This window comes from Salmo salar, chromosome 19 (assembly GCF_965601325.2).
Source record: "Salmo salar chromosome 19, fSalSal1, whole genome shotgun sequence".
In the NCBI taxonomy this organism is placed as follows: Eukaryota; Metazoa; Chordata; class Actinopteri; order Salmoniformes; family Salmonidae; genus Salmo; species Salmo salar.
This window is the reverse complement of record NC_138309.1, coordinates 48,572,139-48,596,317: the sequence shown is the minus strand read 5'-3', so window position 1 is coordinate 48,596,317 and position 24,179 is coordinate 48,572,139.

Genomic DNA, 24,179 nt, shown 5'->3' with positions numbered 1-24,179 from the left:
TATGTAAATGAACCCAATGTAGTTGCCATCAGTAAGGTTTGTTTTCTCTGTCCTCTTTCATCTCTGCTTCTCTTGCGCAGCAAAGACATTTAGGGGACAAAATGCAATAACACGAAAACAAAAATCGAAAGATTTTCAGTGCAATATTTCCAAATTACATCAGTTTGACTGGTACATTTAAAGATTTCAGTTCGGCTGGATACAGATTTTATCTCGTTGAGATACTATCAGCTTTTATGATGTTGATAAAGATAGCACCTTTACAGACAGTCCCTAACCATACATTCATTCAAGATGCTGAAATAATACATTCCTGTTCCCATTTTGGTGTATCATTTAACTGCAAGAAATGCTTCATTCTGCATGAGGTAATATTATAGTAGGCAATGTGAGAAGTTATAGACCTACAAACTAAAAAAGACACCTCTAGTACTGAGATGGAACATGTATGGTGCTATAAAAAAAACTTTAAGAAGGTTCTATATAGCACCAAAACAGGGTTCCGCTATGGGTACCACACTTTTGGGAGCTATATAGAACCCTTGTTTATGGTTCTTTACAGAACCCTTATGGAGAAAGATTCTTTATAGAACCATTCTCAATCTGAAAGGTTGTTCGTAGGTCCCTTTTGTAGAACCATACAGGGTGTTTTATTCTGGTCAGCCATGTTATATTGTTAAACTTCCATAGGTGTTATTATTGTATTAATTAACAAGTTGAATCAATTGAGCTACCTCTGGAACATCTGGGGCTCCCTGAGGAGAAAATTGAGAACCACTGAATGATTTTGTCAACCGTTATCAATTGACACAAGACACCATCACTGACCATAGTTATATACAATGTTAACTAGCATAACACAACAGATTTGATCAACTGGAATTACGTTATTTTACCCCTTTTCCTCCCCGTTTCGGGGTATCCAATTGGTAGTTACAGTCTCATCTTCCATAAGGACTTGGGAGAGGCGAAGGACGAGAGCCGTGCGTTGTCCGAAACACGACCCAGCCAAGCCACACTGCTTCTTGACACAATGCCCGCTTAACCCGGAAGCCAGCCACACCAATGTGTCAGAGGAAACACTGTACACCTGGCGACCGTGTCAGCGTGCATGCGCCTGGCCCACCACAGGAGTCGCTAGAGTGCGATGGGACAAGGACAGCCCGGCCGGCCAAACCCTCCCCTAATCCAGACGACGGTGGGCCAATTGAGCGGCGCCACATGTGTCTCCCGGTAGCGGGCAGCTGCGACAGAGCCTGGACTTGAACCAGAATTTCTAGTGGCAGCCTTAGACCACTGTGCCACTCGGCAGGCACAGGAATGACATTCTTACTCAATTTGCAAAAACAATAGCTGTGAGCAAATCACGCCCCAAATTATTCTAATGAGCCATATCCCCTACATTTTAATTGTCACTTAAAGAGAAAAGAACACTTTTGTGAAATGTAAAGAACCACTGAAGAGCTCAAAGGGTTCTTTGAGTCATTATGGTTCCACATAGAACCATCACCGTTCCCAAAGAACCCTTGAGGAATCCACATTTTTGTATGTGTACAGTCAGTGCAGATTTAAGTTAGGCTAGTATTCAATTTAACCCATCTGACTGTACAATTCATTTGATGTGCCATTTTGAAGTCACCATCTTGTGACTGTCGAATTTAGCTGGCACTTTTTTACCACTTCACCAAATCTTTCCCAAATATCAGACTACTGTTCTGGCCCTCCCTTCTTTTTATTTTCAACTCTCCATTTCTCAGCTTTTCTCTCATTGAGTTAATTTCCGACATTGTCCTTTTTCCTCAGTAGATCCAAAAGCATTTGTGAATTGCCGTGTATTTGACGCCTACAAATAGGCCCTTAACAGTTAGAGCCTATACAGTTAGGCCCTATACAGTTAGCCCTTATACAGTTAGCCCTTATACAGATAGCCCTAAACAGATAGCCCTAAACAGATAGCCCTAAACAGATAGCCCTAAACAGATAGCCCTTATACAGTTAGCCCTTATACAGTTAGCCCTTATACAGATAGCCCTTATACAGTTAGCCCTTATACAGTTAGCCCTTATACAGTTAGCCCTTATACAGTTAGCCCTTATACAGTTAGCCCTTATACAGATAGCCCTTATACAGATAGCCCTAAACAGATAGCCCTAAACAGATAGCCCTAAACAGATAGCCCTAAACAGATAGCCCTAAACAGATAGCCCTAAACAGATAGCCCTAAACAGATAGGCCCAAAACAAAACAGTTAGGCCCTAATGCTTAGGCTTATGCTATGTCACTAACGCCAGATACAAATAATGAAAGAAAAACCTCAATGTAGCCTATAGATATGTATGCACAATAATGCTACATTTATATATGTTTAATGCATTGTTTTTTCTTTATTCAAACCACCCGCCACTCACCTGCCCTTCATCCACACAACATTTCATAACCCTGAACCCGCCTGCCCCACGGATATAACCACGGGACAGTGGGTTATGAGTCAACCCACGCATCACTAAAACACACATTGCCTTGCCTTTTGACTGATGACATGAAGAAAAGGAGAAAAATAATTCCTGTCATAGCCTGTTGAGTGTGTGTGTTAATGAGTGTGTGTGTTAATGAGTGTGTGCGTCACTGATAATAAATATATATTTTTACACTGTTTATGCGGCCTGTAAAAAACGCTTAGGAGACCCATCCAAGGATTTCAATGGCAGAAAATCCCTGTATGCATGTGCGTGCCTCTGTGCGTATGTGGGTGCGCGTGTGTGTGTGTCGGTGTGGGTGTGTGTGTCGGTGTGTGTGTGTCAGTGTGTTTGTGTGTGTCGGTGTGTGTGTGTGTGTGTTGGTGTGTGTAGTTGTGTGTGTGTGTGTATGTGTGTCGGTGTGTGTGTGTCTGTGTGTGTGTGTGTGTCGGTGTGTGTGTGTCGGTGTGGGTGTGTCGGTGTGTGTGTGTGTGTGTGTGTGTGTGTGTCAGTGTATGTAGATGTGTGTGTGTGTGTCAGTGGGTGTGTGTGTGTGTGTGTCGGTGTGTGTTTGTGTGTGTTTCTGTCACAGGAAGACGGATTATAGTCCACTCTGTATTTTACATCCCGACCCAAAAGCTGTGTGTGTTCCACTGTTCTGTGTGTGTATGATTTCTGCCATGGGGCTCAGGGAGAGGAGAGATATGAAAAACGATTTAGTGGACCCTATAGACCTCATGTGCTTATGCTTGACTGTGTGTGCATAGGCCTCCTGCCTTGAAACTCACAGTATGAAATGAAATGTATACAATACATTTTTTGGACTATAAAATGATTTAGTGGACTATGGTTTCAAATCAAATCAAATTTTATTGGTTACATACACATGGTTAGCAGATGTTATTGTGTAGTGAAATGCTTGTGCTTTTAGTTCCGAGAGAGCAGTAATATCTATCAAGTAATTTAACAATTCCACAACAACTATCTAATACACACAAATCTAAGTAAAGGGATGGAATAAGAGTATGTACATATAACTATATGGATGAGCGATTACCGAGCGGCACAGGCAAGATGCAATAGATGGTATAAAATACAGTATAAACAAATGAGATGAGTAACGCAAGATATGTAAACAGTGTTAAAGTGGCATTATTAAAGTGACTAGTGATCCATTTATTAAAGTGGCCAATGATATCAAGTCTGTATGTAGGCAGCAGCCTCTCTGTGTTAGTGATGGCTGTTTAACAGTCTGATGGCCTTGAGATAGAAGCTGTTTTTCAGTCTCTCGGTCCCAGCTTTGATGCACCTGTGCTGACCTCGCCTTCTGGATGGTAGCGGGGTGAACAGGCAGTGTCTCGGGTGGTTATTGTCCTTGATATTTTTGGCCTTCCTGTGACATCGGGTGCTGTAGGTGACCCGGAGGGAAGGTAGTTTGCCCTCGGTGATGCGTTGTGCAGACCGCACCACCCTCTGGAGAGCATTGCGGTTGTGGGCAGTGCAGTTGCCGTACCAAGCAGTGATACAGCCCGACAGGATGCTCTCAATTGTTCATCTGTAAAAGTTGGTGAGGGTTTTAGGTGACAAGCCACATTTCTTCAGCCTCCTGAGGTTGAAGAGGCGCTGTTGCGCCTTCTTCACCACTCTGTCTCTGTGGGTGGACCATTTCAGTTTGTCCGTGATGTATACAGTACGCCGAGGAGCTTAAAACTTAACATCTATGCTCCCTCTGCTGTTTCCTGAAGTCCACGATCATCTCCTTTGTTTTGTTGACGTTGAGTGAGAGGTTGTTTTCCTGACACCACACTCCGACTGCCCTCACCTCCTCCCTGTTGGCTGTTTCGTTGTTGTTGATAATCAAGCCCACTACAGTTGTGTCATCTGCAAACTTGATGATTGTGTTGGAGGTGTGCATGGCCACGCAGTCATTGGTGAACAGGATCAAGTTGTTGTTTCCTACCTTCACCACCTGGGGAGGCCTGTCAGGAAGTCCAGGACCCAATTGCATAAGGGCCTCAAGATTAATGATGAGCTTGGAAGGTACTATGGTGTTGATTGCTGAGCTGTAGTAAATGAACAGTATTCTTATACAGTATAGGTATTCCTCTTGTCCAGATGGGATAGGGCAGTGTGCAGTGTGATGGCATTTGCATCGTCTGTGGACCTGTTGTGGCGGTATGCAAATTGAAGTGGGTCTACGGTGACAGGTAAGGTGGAGATGATATGATCCTTGACTAGCCTCTCAAAGCACTTCATGATGACAGAAGTGAGTGCTACGGGGCGATAGTCATTAAGTTCAGTTACCTTTGCCTTCATGGGTACATGAACAATGGTGGCCATCTTGAAGCATGTGGGGACAGCAGACTGGGATAGGGAGAGATTGAATATGTCTGTAAACACACCAGCCATCTTGTCTGCGCGTGCTCCGAGGACGCGGCTAGGGATGTCGTCTGGCCGGCAACCTTGCGAGGGTTAACACATTTAAATGTCTTACTCACGTCATCCACGGAGAAGGAGAGGGGGGCCCTCAGTCCTTGGTAGCGGGCCGCGTCGGTGGCACTGTATTATCCTCAAGCCTGTAGCCTGTAGACCCTGCCACATATGTTTTGTTTCTGAGCCGTTGAATTGCAACTTCACCTTGTCCCTATACTGACATTTCGCTTGTTTGTTTGCCTTGCGGAGGGAATAACTACCCTTTTTGTATTCTGCCATATTCCCAGTCACCTTTCCATGGAAAAATGCGATGGTTTGCGCTTTCAGTTTTGGCGAATGCCGCCATCTATCCATGTTTTCTGGTTAGGGTAGGTTTTAATAGTCACAGTGGGTACAACATCTCCAATGCACATCCTTATAAACTCACTCACCGAATAAGTGTATAAATCGATATTATTCTCTGAGCCTGCCTGGACATTTCCCAGCCCGCATGATCAAAACAATCTTGAAGCGTGGATTCCGATTGGTCAGACCATAGTTGAATTATTCTTGTCACGGGTACATCCTGTTTTAGTTTCTGCCTATAGGACTGGAGGAGCAAAATGGAGTCGTGGTCAGATTTGCCAAAGGGAGGGTGGGGCAGGGCCTTGTATGAATCACGGAAGTTAGAGTAACAGTGATTCAGTGTATTACCCGCATGAGTGCTACAATCAATATGCTGATAGAATTTAGGTAGCCTTGTTCTCAAATTTGCTTTGTTAAAACCTCATATGACACCAATCCTGTCAGCGGGACTGAGTTTGACAATAGCCAGTGAAAAATCAGAGCGCCAAATTCAAAACGACAAATCGAATAATTTCAATTTCTCAAACATAGGACTATTTTACACCATTTTATAGATACACTTCTCCTGAATCGAACCACGTTGTTCGATTTCAAAAAGGCTTTACAGCGAAAGCAAAGCATTCGATTATGTTAGGAGAGTACATAGACACAAATAACCACACAGCCATTTTCCAAGCAACTAAATGCATCACAAATACCCAAAACACAGATAAATGAAGCACTAACCTTTGACGATCTTCATCAGATGACACTCCTAGGACATCATGTTACACAATATGTCACGATTCTCTAAAGCTGAACCCAGAAGCAGACCAGGACAAGGTGAGTAAAATGAAGGTGAGTATTTATTTACAGACTCGAGGTGAAAATAGAATAATCCAGGAGACGGAGCGGCAGCGGAGTTGAGTTGATGAGAGTGAATAGGCAGATCCAATGATGTCACTGAAACCACCGACGACCAGGCAAGGGAGGTGAATGCTCCGGGAGGATGACAGTAGACAGAGTCAACGGGGTGAGTAACCGGCAAAAAGTACAGAACAACAAAACTAACTCTGGTAACATGAGGCTGATACGCTGACACAACATACTGTTCATTGCTAATGATCCAGCAGGGAATGGATGTCAGGTCAGAGCTTATGAAGAGAAGAGGTGATGATCAGGACCAGGTGTGCAGATGGCTGATGAGATGCAGCTGCGGGTAATTGAGAGATCACCCGCCTAGCTTCGTCGCCCGGCAACCAGACAGGGTGTGTTCTGAAACCTCAGGAAACAACTCCAAAACAGAAAACAGGCAGCTCAGGCAGAAAACAGACTCAGGAAGCGGGATTCATGACACAATACATGCATTTTTTGTTCGATCAAGTTGATATTTATATCCAAAAACAGCATTTTACATTGGCGCGTGACGTTCAGAAAATATTTTGCCTCCAAAATGCGGGTGAAATAGCACAACAATTTACAAAAATACTCGTCATAAACGTTGATAAAATATTAAACTGTCATTCAAAGAATTCTAGATGAACATCTCCTTTATGCAAACGCTGTGACAGAGTTCAAAAAAGCTTCAAGAGGAAAGCACACTTTGCAATAATCTGAGTACTGCGCTCAGAAAAATACACTAGGCAATACAGATACCCGCCATTTTGGAGTCATCTAAAATCATAAATAGCATTAGAAATATTCACTTACCTTTGATGATCTTCATCAGAAGGCACTTCCAGGAATCCCAGGTCCACAATAAATGTTGTTTGTTTGATAAACTCCATAATTTATGTCCAAATAGCTCCTTGTTGTTAGCGCGTTCAGTTAGGTACTCCAAATGTAGGAAGCGCGCGGAAAATGTCATGACGAAAAGTAAAAAAAGTTATATTTAAGTTCGTTCAAATATGTCAAACGTTGTAAAGCATCAATCTTTAGGGCCTTTTTCACATAGAACTTCAATAATATTCCAACCGGATGATTCCATTGTCTTGAAAAACGTTTTGGAACACAGCTACCTCTCACATGAATGCACGCCAATGAACTGATGTCCTTCCCTGGGTCACCAACTTCCCCACCTTCTTGTTCGCTCTCTGTTCATCATAGAAGCCTCAAACAACTTTCTAAAGACTGTTGACATCTAGTGGAAGCCTTAGGAAGTGCAAAATGAATCCTTAGTCACTGTGTGTTCGATAGGCAATGACTTGGAAAGATTCCACGCATCAGATTTCCACTTCCTGGTAGGATTTTTGTCAGGTTTTTGCCTGCCATATGAGTTCTGTTATACTCACAGACATCATTCAAACAGTTTTAGAAACTTCAGAGTGTTTTCTATCCAAATCTACTAATAATATGCATATCCTAGCTTCTGAGTTTGAGTAGGAGGAAGTTTAATATGGGCACGTATTTCATCCGAAAGTGACAATACTGCCACCTATGCGATTGCTGTCGTAAGAGGTTAAAATCCCCAGCTACAATAAATGCAGCCTCTGGATATATGATTTCCAGTTTGCATAGAGTCCAGTGAAGTTCCTTAAGGGCCGTCGTGCTATCGGCTTGAGGGGGGATATACACGGCATTGTCAATTATCTCTTGGGAGATAATATGGTCGGCATTTGATTGTGAGGATTTCTAGGTCAGGTGTACAAAAAGACTTGAGTTCCTGTATGTTGTTACAATTACACCATGAGTCATTAACTTCTTGGGGCTATGTGGGACGCTAGCGTGCCACCCGTGGTGCGCCCTATCAACAGCAGGTGCATTTCAAGAGCGGCAAATTTGAAACCAAATAAATGTCAAAATTCAAATTTTTCAAACATACAACTATCTTACACCCTTTGAAAGATAAACATCTCCTTAGCCTGTTAGGGCTAGGGGGCAGCATTTGCACGTCTGGATAAAAAAAATGTACCCGATTTAATCTGGTTACTAATCCTACCCAGTAACTAGAATATGCATATACTTATTATATATGGATAGAAAACACTCTAAAGTTTCTAAAACTGTTTGAATGGTGTCTGTGAGTATAACAGAACTCATTTGGCAGGCAAAACCCTGAGACATTTTCTGACAGGAAGTGGATACCTGATGTGTTGTATTGACTTTAAACCTATCCCATTGAAAAACACAGGGGCTGAAGAATATTTTGGCACTTCCTATTGCTTCCACTAGATGTCACCAGCCTTTACAAAGTGTTTTGAGTCTTCTGGAGGGAGATCTGACCGAACAAGAGCCATGGAACGATGATGTCCCATTAGACACCTGGCGCGCGAGTTCATGTTGGGTACCCTCGTTCCAATACGTTATAAAAGAGTATGCATTCGTCCACCTTGAATATTATTCATGTTCTGGTTAAAAAAGGCCCTAATGATTTATGCTATACAACGTTTGACATGTTTGAACGAACGGAAATATATTTTTTCCCCTCGTTCATGACGAGAAGTCCGGCTGGCTTAGATCATGTGCTAACAAGACAGATATTTTTGGACATAAATGATGAGCTTTTTTGAACAAAACTACATTCGTTATGGACCTGTGATACCTGGAAGTGACATCTGATGAAGAGAATCAAAGGTAATGGATTATTTACATAGTATTTTCGATTTTAGATCTCCCCAACATGACGTCTAGTCTGTATCGCAACGCGTATTTTTCTGGGCGCAGTGCTCAGATTATTGCAAAGAGTGATTTCCCAGTAAGGTTATTTTTAAATCTGGCAAGTTGATTGCGTTCAAGAGATGTAAATCTATAATTCTTTAAATGACAATATAATATTTTACCAATGTTTTCTAATTTTAATTATTGAATTTGTGACGCTGACTTGACTGCCGGTTATTGGAGGGAAACGATTTCCTCAACATCAATGCCATAGTAAAACACTGTTTTTGGATATAAAGATGAACTTGATAGAACTAAAAATGCATGCATTGTCTAACATAATGTCCTAGGAGTGTCATCTGATGGAGATTGTAAAAGGTTAGTGCATCATTTTAGCTGGTTTTATGGTTTTGGTGACCCTGTCTTTGACTTGACAAAACATTACACACAACTCTTGTAAATGTACTGTCCTAACATACTCTAAATTTATGCTTTCGCCGTAAAACCTTTTTGAAATCGTAAAACGTGGTTAGATTAAGGAGATGTTTATCTTTCAAATGGTGTAAAATAGTTGTATTTTTGAAAAATTAGAATTTTGACATTTATTTGGATTCAAATTTGCCGCTCTTGAAATGCACCTGCTGTTGATGGAGTGCACCACGGGTGGCACACTAGCGTCCCACCTAGCCCATAGAGGTTAATCTAACCTCGTTGTCCGATTTCAAAAAGGTTTTACGGCGAAAGCAAAAAGTTAGATTATGTTAGGAGAGTACATTGACAATAGCTGTGTGTAATGTCTTGTCAATTCAAAGACAGGCGTCACCAAAACCATAAAACCAGCTAAAATGATGCACTAACCTTTAACCTGTTAGGGCTAGGGGGCAGTATTTGCACGGCTGGATAAAAAAATGTACCCGATTTAATCTGGTTACTAATCCTACCCAGTAACTAGAATATGCATATACTTATTATATATGGATAGAAAACACCCTAAAGTTTCTAAAACTGTTTGAATGGTGTCTGTGAGTATAACAGAACTCATTTGGCAGGCAAAACCCTGAGACATTTTCTGAGTTCTGTGAGTATAACAGAACTCAAATGGCAGGTCAAAACCTGAGAGATTCCTTTACAGGAAGTGGCCTGTCTGACCATTTCTTGAACTTCTTTTCCATCTCTATCATTTACTAAGGATCTCTGCTCTAACGTGACACTTCCCACGTCGTCCATAGGCGCTCAGAGCCCGGGAAAAAACAGAATGTCGTCATTCCAGCCCCAGGCTGAAACACATTATCGCCTTTCTCAAGTGGCCGATCAAGGGACACTGGGCTTATGCGTGTGACCCCGACCGCCCCCGCCTTTGGGATTTTTTCCTCTGTTTGCCGAAAAGGAGATTCCCTGTCGGAATATTATCGCTTTTCTACGAGAAAAATGTCGTAAAAATTGATTTTAAACAGCGGTTGACATGCTTCGAAGTACGGTAATGGAATATTTAGAATTTTATTGTCACGAATTGCGCCATGCGCGCGACACTTCTTTACTATTTCGGATAGTGTCTGGAACGCACGAACAAAACGCCGCTATTCGGATATAACGATGGATTATTTTGGACCAAACCAACATTTGTTATTGAAGTAGCAGTCCTGGGTGTGCATTCTGACGAAGACAACAAAAGGTAATCAAACTTTTATAATAGTAAATATGATTATGGTGAGTGCTAAACTTGCCGGGTGTCTAAATAGCGAGCCCGTGATGCCTGGGCTATGTACTTAGAATATTGCAAAATGTGCTTTCACCAAAAAGCTATTTTAAAATCGGACATATCGAGTGCATAGAGGAGGTCTGTATCTATAATTCTTAAAATAATTGTTATGCTTTTTGTGAACGTTTATCGTGAGTAATTTAGTAAAATGTTAGCGAATTCCCCGGAAGTTTGCGGGGGGTATGCTAGTTCTGAACGTCACATGCTAATGTAAAAAGCTGGTTTTTGATATAAATATGAACTTGATTGAACAAAACATGCATGTATTGTATAACATAATGTCCTAGGGTTGTCATCTGATGAAGATCATCAAAGGTGAGTGCTGCATTTAGCTGTCTTCTGGGTTTTGGTGACATTATATGCTGGCTTGAAAAATGGGTGTCTGATTATTTCTGGCTTGGTACTCTGCTGACATAATCTAATGTTTTGCTTTCGTTGTAAAGCCTTTTTGAAATCGGACAGTGTGGTTAGATTAACGAGAGTCTTGTCTTTAAATGGCTGTAAAATAGTCATATGTTTGAGAAATTGAAGTAATAGGATTTTTAAGGTTTTGAAAATCGCGCCACAGGCTGGCAGTGGCTGTTACGTAGGTGGGACGAATTCGTCCCGCCTAGCCTAGAGAGGTTAACCTTTATTTAACCAGGTAGGCTAGTTGAGAACAAGTTCTCATTTACAACTGCGACACATACAACGGTTCGACACATACAACAACACAGAGTTACACATGGAATAAACAAACATACAGTCAATAATACAGTAGAAAAAGTCTATATACAGTGTGTGCAAATGAGGTAGGATAAGGGAGGTAAGTAATTACAATATAGCAATTAAACACTGGAATGGTAGATGTGCAGAAGATGAATGTGTAAGTAGAGATACTGGGGTGCAAAGGAGCAAGATAAATAAATAAATACAGTATGGGGATGAGGTAGTTGGATGGGCTATTTACAGATGGGCTATGTACAGGTCCAGTGATCTGTGAGCTGTTCTGACAGCTGGTGCTTAAAGCTAGTGAGTGAGATATAAGTCTCCAGCTTCAGTGATTCTTGCAGTTCGTTCCAGTCATTGGCAGCAGAGAACTGGAAAGAAAGGCGGCCAAAGGAAGAATTGGCTTTGGGGGTAACCAGTGAGATATACCTGCTGGTGCGCGTGCTACGGGTGGGTGCTGCTATGGTGACCAGTGAGCTGAGATAAGGCGGGGCTTTACCTAGCAGAGGCTTGAAGATGACCTGGAGCCAGTGGGTTTGGCGATGAGTATGAAGCGAGGGCCAGCCAACGAGAGCGAACAGGTCGCAGTGGTGGGTAGTATATGGGGCTTTGGTGACAAAACGGATGGCACTGTGATAGACTGCATCCAATTTGTTGAGTAGAGTGTTGGAGGCTATTTTTTAAATAACATCGCCGAAGTCAAGGATCGGTAGGATGGTCAGTTTTACGAGGGTATGTTTGGCAGCATGAGTGAAGGATGCTTTGCTGCGAAATAGGAAGCCGATTCTAGATGTAATTTTTTGATTGGAGATGCTTAATGTGAGTCTGGAAGGATAGTTTACAGTCTAACCAGACACCTAGGTATTTGTAGTTGTCCACATATTCTAAGTCAGAACCGTCCAGAGTAGTGATGCTGGACGGGCGGGCAGGTGCAGGCAGCGATCGGTTGAAGAGCATGCATTTAGTTTTACTTGCATTTAAGAGCAGTTGGAGACCCACGGAAGGAGAGTTGTATGGCATTGAAGCTCGTCTGGAGGTTAGTTAACACAGTGTCCAAAGAAGTGCCAGAAGTATACAGAATGGTGTCATCTGTCTAGAGGTGGATCAGAGAATCACCAGCAGCAAGAGCGACATCATTGATGTATACAGAGAAGAGAGTCGGCATGAGAATTGAACCCTGTACCATCCCCATAGAGACTGCCAGAGGTCCGGAAAACAGGCCCTCCGATTTGACACACTGAACTCTATCAGAGAAGTAGTTGGTGAACCAGGCGAGGCAATCCTTTGAAAAACCAAGGCTGTTGAGTCTGCCGATAAGAATGTGGTGATTGACAGAGTCGAAAGCCTTGGCCAGGTCGATGAATACGGCTGCACAGTAATGCCTCTTATCGGTGGCGGTTATGATATCGTTTAGGACCTTGAGCGTGGCTGAGGTGCACCCATGACCATCTCTGAAACCAGATTGCATTGCGGAGAAGGTACGGTGGGATTCGAAATGGTCAGTAATCTGTTTGTTAACTTGGCTTTCGAAGACCTTAGAAAGGCATGGTAGGATAGATATAGGTCTATAGCAGTTTGGGTCTAGAGTATCTCCCACTTTGAAGAGGGGGAGGACCGCGACAGCTTTCCAATCTTTGGGAATCTCAGACAATACGAAAGAGAGGTTGAACAGGCTAGTAATAGGAGTTGCAATAATTTCGGCAGATAATTTTAGAAAGAGAGAGTCCAGATTGTCTAGCCCGGCTGATTTGTAGGGTTCCAGATTTTGCAGCTCTTTCAGAACATCAGCTATCTGGATTTGGGTGAAGGAGAAATGGGGGAGGCTTGGGCGAGTTGCTGTGGTTGGGTGGAGGGCTGTTGACCGGTGTAGGGGTAGCCAGGTGGAAAGCATGGCCAGCCGTAGAAAAATGCTTATTGAAATTCTCAATTATAGTGGATTTATCGGTGGTGACAGTGTTTCCTAGCCTCCGTGCAGTGGTCAGCTGGGAGGAGGTGCTCTTTTTCTCCATGGACTTTACAGTGTCCCAGAACTTTTTTGAGTTTGTGCTACAGGATGCAAACTTCTGCAGCTTTTCTAACTGCCTGTGTATGTTGGTTCCTAACTTCCCTCAAAAGTTGCATATCACGTGGGCTAGTCAATGCTAATGCAGAGCGCCACAGGATGTTTTTGTGCTGGTCAAGGGCAGTCAGGTCTGGAGAGTAGCAAGGGCTATATCTGTTCCTGGTTCTAACTTTTTTGAATGGGGCATGCTTATTTAAGATGGTGAGGAAGGCACTTTTAAAGAATAACCAGGTGTCCTCTACTGAAGTGATGTGGTCAATATCCTTCCAGGATACCCGGGCCAGGTCGATTAGAAAGGTTAATTATTATTTTTCTTTACCCTCCCTCTGTTCCTCTATTCTTCTCTACCCATTTCCTCTATACCCTCCCTCTGTTCCTCTATTCTTCTCTACCCATTTCCTCTATACCCTCCCTCTGTTCCTCTATTCTTCTCTACCCATTTCCTCTATACCCTCCCTCTGTTCCTCTATTCTTCTCTACCCATTTCCTCTATACCCTCCCTCTGTTCCTCTATTCTTCTCTACCCATTTCCTCTCTACCCTCCCTCTGTTCCTCTATTCTTCTCTACCCATTTCCTCTATACCCTCCCTCTGTTCCTCTATTCTTCTCTACCCATTTCCTCTCTACCCTCCCTCTGTTCCTCTATTTTCTCTATCCATTTTCTCTCTACCCTCCCTCTGTTCCTCTATTCTTCTCTACCCATTTCCTCTCTACCCTCCCTCTGTTCCTCTATTTTCTCTATCCATTTCCTCTCTACCCTCCCTCTGTTCCTCTATTTTCTCTATCCATTTCCTCTCTACCCTCCCTCTGTTCCTCTATTTTCTCTATCCATTTCCTCTCTACCCTCCCTCTGTTCCTCTTTTCTTCTCTATCCATTTCTCCTCTCTACCTTCCCCCTGTTTCTCTCTTGTAACTCTCCGAGGGCCCACATCATGTCTACAGCTCAGATGACATTTGTGTTTTTTCCCTCCAAACCGTTTGACAGAAGTCAGTCTGAGTCAGCCTAACACACTCTGACGCTGGTGTTTAGCATTCACATGGCTCTGACTCTGGGGAGGTTTTGGCTGCTTTTTCTAATGGAATTGTGCTTTTTATAATGGAATTGTGTGTCCTTCTGGTACCCACAAGAATAGTCAAACCCACATACACAGACTCTCTGTCTCAGACTGGGCTATGTGGCCACCAGAACCGGTGTTTGTATAATCGACTAGATCGTGATCCAATACAGCTAGGCAATTATTGCTCCGATTGCACAGTCACTCGTGTGTACACACACACACACACACACACACACACACACACACACACACACACACACACATACACCATATATAATCTTAATTGTGAGGCGGTCTGCTGGTGGTAGCAGTAATTGGTTTGGAAATAAAATGCTATAAAGCTAATTTATTTAACATTTCATCATTCACCTAGCTGGTTTAGTGGGGTAACAGGAACATATAGGAGATCGCAGCATCGACAGAGAATACAAGGATTACCACCAGGACCAGTAACAACCAGTACCACTGAACTAGTAGAGAGAATGTCTGCAACACTGGGTAGAATACTGACCCCAAGAGAAGACAGCGGCCCCTTTATTAGAGAGAGAAAGAGAGAGAAAACGATCACAGGAGGTTGGTGGAGGATGGGCTGGTGATAATGACTGGAGCGGAATCAGTGGAATGTTATCAAACACATCAAACGCATTGGTTTCCAGGTGTTTGATGCCATTCCATTTGCTCCATTCCGGCCATTATTATGAGCTGTTCTCCCCTCAGCAGCCTCCACTGGTTGGGATCCACATTCAAATACACTGCTTGTACTGGAGGTTCTGAGAGAGAGAGGAATCACAACTCTAGCTAAGAAGGCTGGGGAAAGCGAGGGACCTCTTAACATGGAGAGAGGAGAAAGAAAGTGAACAAAAATAGAGAACCTTGGGAGGGCCAATGTTTTCATGAATAGACGGAGAGACAAGCCTATATTGACTCCTTGAGATGGACGGGGAGACAAGCCTATATTGACCCCTTGAGATAGACGTAGAGACAAGCCTATATTGACTCCTTGAGATGGACGGGGAGACAAGCCTATATTGACTCCTTGAGATGGACGGGGAGACAAGCCTATATTGACCCCTTGAGATGGACGGAGAGACAAGCCTATATTGACTCCTTGAGATGGACGGAGAGACAAGCCTATATTGACTCCTTGAGATGGATGGAGAGACAAGCCTATATTGACCCCTTGAGATGGACGGCGAGACAAGCCTATATTGACCCCTTGAGATGGACGGAGAGACAAGCCTATATTGACTCCTTGAGATGGACGGAGAGACAAGCCTATATTGACTCCTTGAGATGGACGGAGAGACAAGCCTATATTGACCCCTTGAGATGGACGGAGAGACAAGCCTATATTGACTCCTTGAGATGGACGGAGAGAGAGAGAAAGAAAGTAATAGAGAAGAGAAAAAAGAAAGAGGGAAGCATCTCCAGATGCACCTCCTCCCAGAGAAGGAAGGGGAGCGAGAGAGAGAGAGAGAGAGAGAGAGAGAGAGAGAGAGAAGGAAGGAAGGAAGGAAGGAAGGAAGGAAGGAAGGAAGGAAGGAAGGAAGGAAGGAAGGAAGGAAGGAAGGAAGGAAGGAAGGAAGGAAGGAAGGAAGGAAGGAAGGAAGGAAGGAAGGAAGGAAGGAAGGAAGGAAGGAAGGAAGGAAGGAAGGGGAGAGTGAGACAGAGGGATGGAGAGGGAGATATATATATATATATATATATATATATATATATATATATATATATATATATATATATATATATAGAGCTTCGCTATTGTTATTTTACTGCTGCTCTTTAATTATTTGTTAATTTTATTTCTTATTTTTGTAGGTATTTTTCTTAAAATGTCATTCTTGGTTAAGGGCTTGAAAGTAAGAATTTCACTGTAAGCTCTACACCTGTTGTATTTGGCACATGTGACATAATTTTTTTTATTTGATTTGATAGAAGGATGGCTAGAGAGAGGGTGGAAGAGGGAAAAGAGAGAATGAAGGGGAGACAGAGATGAAGTTTAATTAAAATCTAATCATGGAGTCATCTCTCTCACACACACTTTATTCAACTTTCCATTTCTTTTCATCAAAGCGGGGACTGAAAAACAGCTTCAATCTTCATGCCACCCGCCTGTTAAATAGTCACCACTAGCCGGCCTCAGCCCACTACCTGCCCTGAACTTTAGTCAGTGTTCTAGCCGGCCTCAGCCCACTACCTGCCCGGAACATTAGTCAGTGTTCTAGCTGGTCTCAGCCCAGCACCCTGCCCTGAACTTTAGTCAGTGTTCTAGCTGGCCTCCACTCAGTACCCCGCCCTGAACATTAGTCAGTGTTCTAGCTGGCCTCAGCCCACTACCTGCCCTGAACTTTAGTCAGTGTTCTAGCTGGTTTCAGCCCAGTACCCTGCCCTGAACATTAGTCAGTGTTCTAGCTGGTCTCAGCCCAGTACCCTGCCCTGAACATTAGTCAGTGTTCTAGCTGACCTCAGCCCAGTACCCTGCCCTGAACTTTAGTCAGTGTTCTAGCTGGCCTCCACTCAGTACCCTGCCCTGAACATTAGTCAGTGTTCTAGCTGGCCTCAGCCTCAGCCCTTTTCCTTGGTAACAGCGTTTGCACACTCTTGGCATTCTCTCAACCAGCTTCATGAGGTCATCACCTGGAATGCATTTCAATTAACAGGTGTGCCTTGTTATAAGTTCATTTGTGGAATTTATTTCCTTCTTAATGCGTTTGAGCCTTTCAGTTGTGTTGTGACAAGGTAGGTTTGGTATACAGAATATAGCCTTATTTGGTAAAATACCAAGTCCATATTATGGCATGAACAGCTCAAATAAGCAAAGAGAAATGACAGTCCACCATTACTTTATGACATGAAAGTCAGTCAATGCGGAAAATTTCAAGAACAAGTACAGTCGCAAAAACCATCAAGCGCTATGATGTAACTGGCTCTCATGAGGACAGCCACAGGAAAGGAAGACCCAGAGTTACCTCTGCTGCAGAAGATAAGTTCATTAGAGTTACCAGCCTCAGAAATTGCATCCCAAATAAATGCTTCATAGAGTTCAAGTAATAGACACATCTCAACATCAACTGATCAGAGTAGACTGCGTGAATCAGGCCTTCATGGTCAAACTGCTGCAAAGAAACCACTACTAAAGGACCAATAAGAATAAGAGACTTGCTTGGGCCAAGAAACACGAGCAATGGACATTAGACCGTTGGAAATCTGTCCTTTGGTCTTATGAGACCAAATTTGAGATTTTTGGTTCCAACCTTTTTGGTTCCAACCATGTCTTAGTGGGACTATCACTTGTTTTTCAACAGGACAATGACCCAACACACCTCCAGGCTGTGTAAGGGCTATTTGACTAAGAAGGAGATTGATGGAGTGACCTGGCTTCCACAATCACCCAACCTCAACCCAATTGAGATGGTTTGGGATGACTTGGTCTGCAGAGGGAAGTAAAAGCAGCCAACAAGTGCTAAGCATACGTGGGAACTCCTTTGACTGTTGGAAAAGCATTCCAGGTGAAGCTGGTTGAGAGAATGCCAAGAGTGTGGAAAGCTGTCATCAAGGCAAAGGGTGGCTACTTTGAAGAATCTCAAATATAAAATGTAACACTTTTTTTGGGTACTACATGATTCCATATGTGTTATTTCATAGTTTTGATTTTGGAGTCGAAAGGAGATGGTTCCTCAATGTGGAAAAAAGTGAATGAATGAAATCAGGTGTTGGAGATGCTACCCAATGGGTGAAGACAACAGTCGCTGTGGATGTCTGGACTATCTCTATGCCTGTGAGTTCTCGTTTTTCCAACGATAGGTTCGTCCTCGACTGCCTGTCATCTCATATTATTCCTAATAATTCCTCTTTGTCTCTTGGAGTCCCAGGAAAAGCTAGACTGGGCCTGCAACAGCTTGTTGTACACATATTTCAAGCATTTTATTAACTACTACATCTTGCTCTTGCTTGTTGAACGTAAAATACAGAAACCAAAAGACCTAGGGCGTAATCATTATGCCAATTCTGTTTCAAAAACATTTCTTAAACGGATGCAAACGGAATGAAACGGGGAGGGACCACCTCATGAATAGGCCTGCAGCATGCAGTAGGATGTTTTGATCAATTGATTGACAGGTGTAGAACGATATACTTTACTGTAGTGTGGATGCTCGCCAACGTTTCATACTGTATAACTTACCGTTATAGTTATCATCCTTGGTGAGGATGGCCCTTAACACTTAAATTACACTTAAGATAACATATGGTATAAATACAGCAGTGCTTATCATCAATCCAGGCTGCATCAATAAAAACATTAAAAATCAACCATGACTGTAAATATAATAGTCTACGAAAAAGGGATTTAATATTCTCTGCTATTTTATTTAGTGATCATTTTGTATGAGTAGGGTTACATGTTTTTTTTCAAACGCTTGGGAAGGAAAGGTTCAAATATATTTTCCTCGGGGGGGGGGGGGGGGCATACATTTTCATTACCTCCAGGTATCCCTCAATGTAAATAATGATCACTCCCTTACAGGCTGATATGGGTTGATTATCAGGGTTGCTAATTGTGTCTAATCTTTTCACAGATTTCACGACTGTTACAAGTGAATACACATTGCCTTTTAAGAAGTGCCTCATCTCTCTCTCTCTCTCGCTCTTTCACACTGAATCTCTCTCCCTTTCTCGCACTTTCTCCTTTAGTCTAATAATCAACTTCCCCCTTCACACCCTCTCTTTCACCCTTTCACACCCTCTCTTTCACACCCTCTCTTTCACCCTTTCACACCCTCTCTTTCACACCCTTTCTTTCACCCTTTCACACCCTCTCTTTCACCCTTCCACACCCTCTCTTTCACCCTTTCACACCCTCTCTTTCACCCTTTCACACCCTTTCTTTCACCCTTTCACACCCTCTCTTTCATCCCTTCACACCCTCTCTTTCATCCCTTCACACCCTCTCTTTCACCCCTTCACACCCTCTCTTTCACCCTTTCACACCCTCTCTTTCATTCTCCCCTTTCTCACTCACTCTGTCGTAAGAGAATAGTCCAATGTCACACACAAACAATGAATTCACTACACACACACAATGACTTCACTACACACACACACACACACACACACACACACACACACACACACACACACACACACACACACACACACACACACACACACACACACACACACACACACACACACACACACACACACACACACAATGAGGGTTCCTCAATAGTTTTTGGGGAAGGGTGATGGTTCTATGTGGAACCATCATGAATCCTTTGAGCCCTTCAAATGGTTGTTTGCAGTTCAAAAAAAGGGGTGCGGCTCATTCAAATATATTGGGGTTGTGGTTTGTTCACAGCTTTTTTCATGCAACCGTGAGTGAGAGTGTCATTCTATTTCATTTAATATGTTGTGTTATGCTAATATAAATCAGATATGATAGTGACAAGTGATGATGTCTTGTGAAAGACTTACTGAAAACACTAAGTCAGTAGTTCTCAGTTCTCTCCCCAGCTGGTTCAGAGTTAACACGCCTGATTTAACTTGTTAATAAATACAATAATAAAACTTAGGACATTTTTACAATATAACGCTGTTAAACCAGAATAAATAAAAACCTGTATGGTTCTACAAAGAACCTTTGAGATTGATAAAGGGAACTATAAAAAAAAAGGTTCCGTATAGCACCAAAAAGGGTTCCCATATGGTTACAAGCCAAATAACCCTTACTTGGCACTATATAGAACTATTTGTTTCTTGTGTTTATGTGTACGTCTCCTTGGATCTAGGCTTTCAATACACTCTGGGTCGCTCCCTAGGGAGTGTACTAGGTAGTGCAGTAGGGAGTGGATCGGGTACATGGGAGGGGGTTGTTAGGGGGGTTGTTAGGGCCCTTAAGTGTCTGTGGCAGGTGTTGAAGGTGCCCTTGGGGTGCTGGTATTTGAGAGGGAGCGGGAGGGGTGTTAGGGAGGGGGGTGGTATTTGGGCGAGTCTGGGGGTTTGTTTGAGGTGATTTTGTAGGGAAGGAGAATGGGAAACGAGGGGAAGAAAGGAGAGGAATGGGCAATAAGGAGAGTACTCAGGAGAGGAGAAGAGAAGATAAGAGAGGAGACGTGACGAGAGGAGAGGGAAAATAAGGACAGGGCTCAGAAGAAGAGGAGAGAGGGAAAGAAAGGGATGAGTAGAGGACAGAGTGCTATAGCCTCTAGCAGCAAAAAAATGCAGTCTGATTCTCTAACAAGACCTCTGAGACAGCAACAGACTGAGGGATGGAGGGAGGGAGGGAGTAAGATAGAGAGAAGGGATGGACGGATGGAGGGAGGGAGAGATGGAGAGGTAAAGAGGGAGGAAGGAAGTTAGGAAGAGAAAGAGAGAGCAAGAAATACGATGGAAAGAGGAGATGTATGAAGGGAGAGAGAGCAGGAGAGAGAGCAAGAGAGCAGGAGAGAGAGCAGGAGAAAGAGAGAGAGAGAGAGAGAGAGAGCGAGAGAGAGGTGAGAGAGAGAGAAGAGAGGTGGGAGCAAGAGAGAAGAGAGGAGAGAGAGAGAGTGAGAGAGAGTGTGAGAGTGAGAGAGAGAGTGAGAGAGGTGAGAGGAGCAGGTGTATCAATCCTCTTGCGGACACAGAGACAGCAGATGTAACTATACTACACACTCCTCCTCTATCCCCCTGCCCTCCCTTCCTCTCACTCCTCTATCCCCCTGCCCTCCTTTCCTCTCACTCCTCTATCCCCCTGCCCTCCTTTCCTCTCACTCCTCTATCCCCCTGCCCTCCTTTCCTCTCACTCCTCTATCCCCCTGCCCTCCTTTCCTCTCACTCCTCTATCCCCCTGCCCTCCTTTCCTCTCACTCCTCTATCCCCCTGCCCTCCTTTCCTCTCACTCCTCTATCCCCCTGCCCTCCTTTCCACTCACTCCTCTATCCCCCTGCCCTCCTTTCCACTCACTCCTCTATCCCCCTGCCCTCCCTTCCTCTCTTCTCTCACTCCTCTATCCCCCTGCCCTCCCTTCTTCTCTTCTCTCACTCCTCTATCCCCCTGCCCTCCCTTCTTCTCTTCTCTCACTCCTCTATCCCCCTGCACTCCCTTCCTCTCTTCTCTCACTCCTCTAACCCCCTGCCCTTTCTTCCTCTCTTCTCTCACTCCTCTATCCCCCTGCCCTCCCTTCCTCTCTTCTCTCACTCCTCTATCCCCCTGCCCTCCCTTCCTCTCTCTTCTCACTCCTCTATCCCCTTGCCCTCCCTTCCTCTCTCCTCTCATTCCTCTATCCCCCTGCCCTCCCTTCCTCTGTCCTCTCACTCCTCTATCCCCTTGCCCTCCATTCCTCTCTCCTCTCACTCCTCTATCCCCCTGCCCTCCCTTCCTCTCTTCTCTCACTCCTCTATATCCCTGCCCTCCCTTCCTCTCTCCTCTCACTCCTCTATCCCCCTGCCCTCCATTCCTCTCACTACTCTATCCCCCTGCCCTCCTTTCCTCTCACTCCTCTATCCCCCTGCCCTCACTTCCTCTCTTCTCTCACTCTTCTATCCCCCTGCCCTCCCTTCCTCTCTTCTCTCATTCCTCTATCCCCCTGCCCGCCCTTCCTCTCTCCTCTCACTCCTCTATCCCCCTGCCCTCCTTTCCTCTCACTCCTCTATCCCCCTGCCCTCCTTTCCACTCACTCCTCTATCCCCCTGCCCTCCCTTCCTCTCTCCTCTCACTCCTTTCTCCCCCTGCCCTCCCTTCCTCTCTCCTCTCACTCCTCTATCCCCCTGCCCTCCCTTCCTCTCTCCTCTCACTCCTCTATCCCCCTGCCCTCCCTTCCTCTCTTCTCTCACTCCTCTATTCCCCTGCCCTGCCCTCCCTTCCTCTCTTCTCTCACTCCTCTATTCCCCTGCCCTGCCCTCCCTTCCTCTCTTCTCTCACTCCTCTATCCCCCTGCCCTCCCTTCCTCTCTTCTCTCACTCCTCTATCCCCCTGCCCTCCCTTCCTCTCTTCTCTCACTCCTCTAACCCCCTGCCCTTCCTTCCTCTCTCACTCCTCTATCCCCGTGCCCTCCTTTCCTCACTTCTCTCACTCCTCTATCCCCCTGCCCTCCTTTCCTCTCACTCCTCTATCCCCCTGCCCTCCCTTCCTCTCTTCTCTCACTCCTCTATCCCCCTGCCCTCCATTCCTCTCACTCCTCTATCCCCATGCCCTCCTTTCCTCTCACTCCTCTATCCCCCTGCCCTCCCTTCCTCTCTTCTCTCACTCCTCTATCCCCCTGCCCTCCTTTCTTCTCTTCTCTCACTCCTCTATCCTCTCTTCTCTCACTCCTCTATCCCCCCTGCCCTCCCTTCCTCTCTTCTCTCACTCCTCTATCCCCCTGCCCTCCTTTCCTCTCCTCTCACTCCTCTATCCCCCTGCCCTCCCTTCCTCTCTTCTCTCCGTCCTCTATCCCCCTGCCCTCCTTTCCTCTCTTCTCTCACTCCTCTATCCTCTCTTCTCTCACTCCTCTATCCCCCCTGCCCTCCCTTCCTCTCTTCTCTCACTCCTCTATCCCCCTGCCCTCCTTTCCTCTCCTCTCACTCCTCTATCCCCCTGCCCTCCTTTCCTCTCCTCTCACTCCTCTATCCCCCTGCCCTCCCTTCCTCTCTCCTCTCACTCCTCTATCCCCCTGCCCTCCCTTTCTCTCTCCTCTCACTCCTCTATCCCCCGCCCTCCCTTCCTCTCTCCTCTCACTCCTCTATCCCCCTGCCCTCCCTTCCTCTCTCCTCTCACTCCTCAATCCCCCTGCCCTCCATTCCTCTCACTCCTCTATCCCCATGCCCTCCTTTCCTCTCACTCCTCTATCCCCCTGCCCTCCTTTCTTCTCTTCTCTCACTCCTCTATCCTCTCTTCTCTCACTCCTCTATCCCCCCTGCCCTCACTTCCTCTCTTCTCTCACTCCTCTATCCCCCTGCCCTCCTTTCCTCTCCTCTCACTCCTCTATCCCCCTGCCCTCCCTTCCTCTCTTCTCTCACTCCTCTATACCCCTGCCCTCCTTTCCTCTCTTCTCTCACTCCTCTATCCTCTCTTCTCTCACTCCTCTATCCCCCCTGCCCTCCCTTCCTCTCTTCTCTCACTCCTCTATCCCCCTGCCCTCCTTTCCTCTCCTCTCACTCCTCTATCCCCCTGCCCTCCTTTCCTCTCCTCTCACTCCTCTATCCCCCTGCCCTCCCTTCCTCTCTCCTCTCACTCCTCTATCCCCCTGCCCTCCCTTTCTCTCTCCTCTCACTCCTCTATCCCCCGCCCTCCCTTCCTCTCTCCTCTCACTCCTCTATCCCCCTGCCCTCCCTTCCTCTCTCCTCTCACTCCTCAATCCCCCTGCACTCCATTCCTCTCACTCCTCTATCCCCATGCCCTCCTTTCCTCTCACTCCTCTATCCCCCTGCCCTCCTTTCTTCTCTTCTCTCACTCCTCTATCCCCCTGCCCTCCTTTCCTCTCTTCTCTCACTCCTCTATCCTCTCTTCTCTCACTCCTCTATCCCCCCTGCCCTCCCTTCCTCTCTTCTCTCACTCCTCTATCCCCCTGCCCTCCTTTCCTCTCCTCTCACTCCTCTATCCCCCTGCCCTCCTTTCTTCTCTTCTCTCACTCCTCTATCCCCCTGCCCTCCCTTCCTCTCCTCTCACTCCTCTATCCCCCCTTGCCTCCTTTCCTCTCTCCTCTCACTCCTCTATCCCCCTGCCCTCCATTCCTCTTTCCTCTCACTCCTCTATCCCCCTGCCCTCCTTTCCTCTCTTATCTCACTCCTCTATCCCCCTGCCCTACTTTCCTTTCCTCTCCT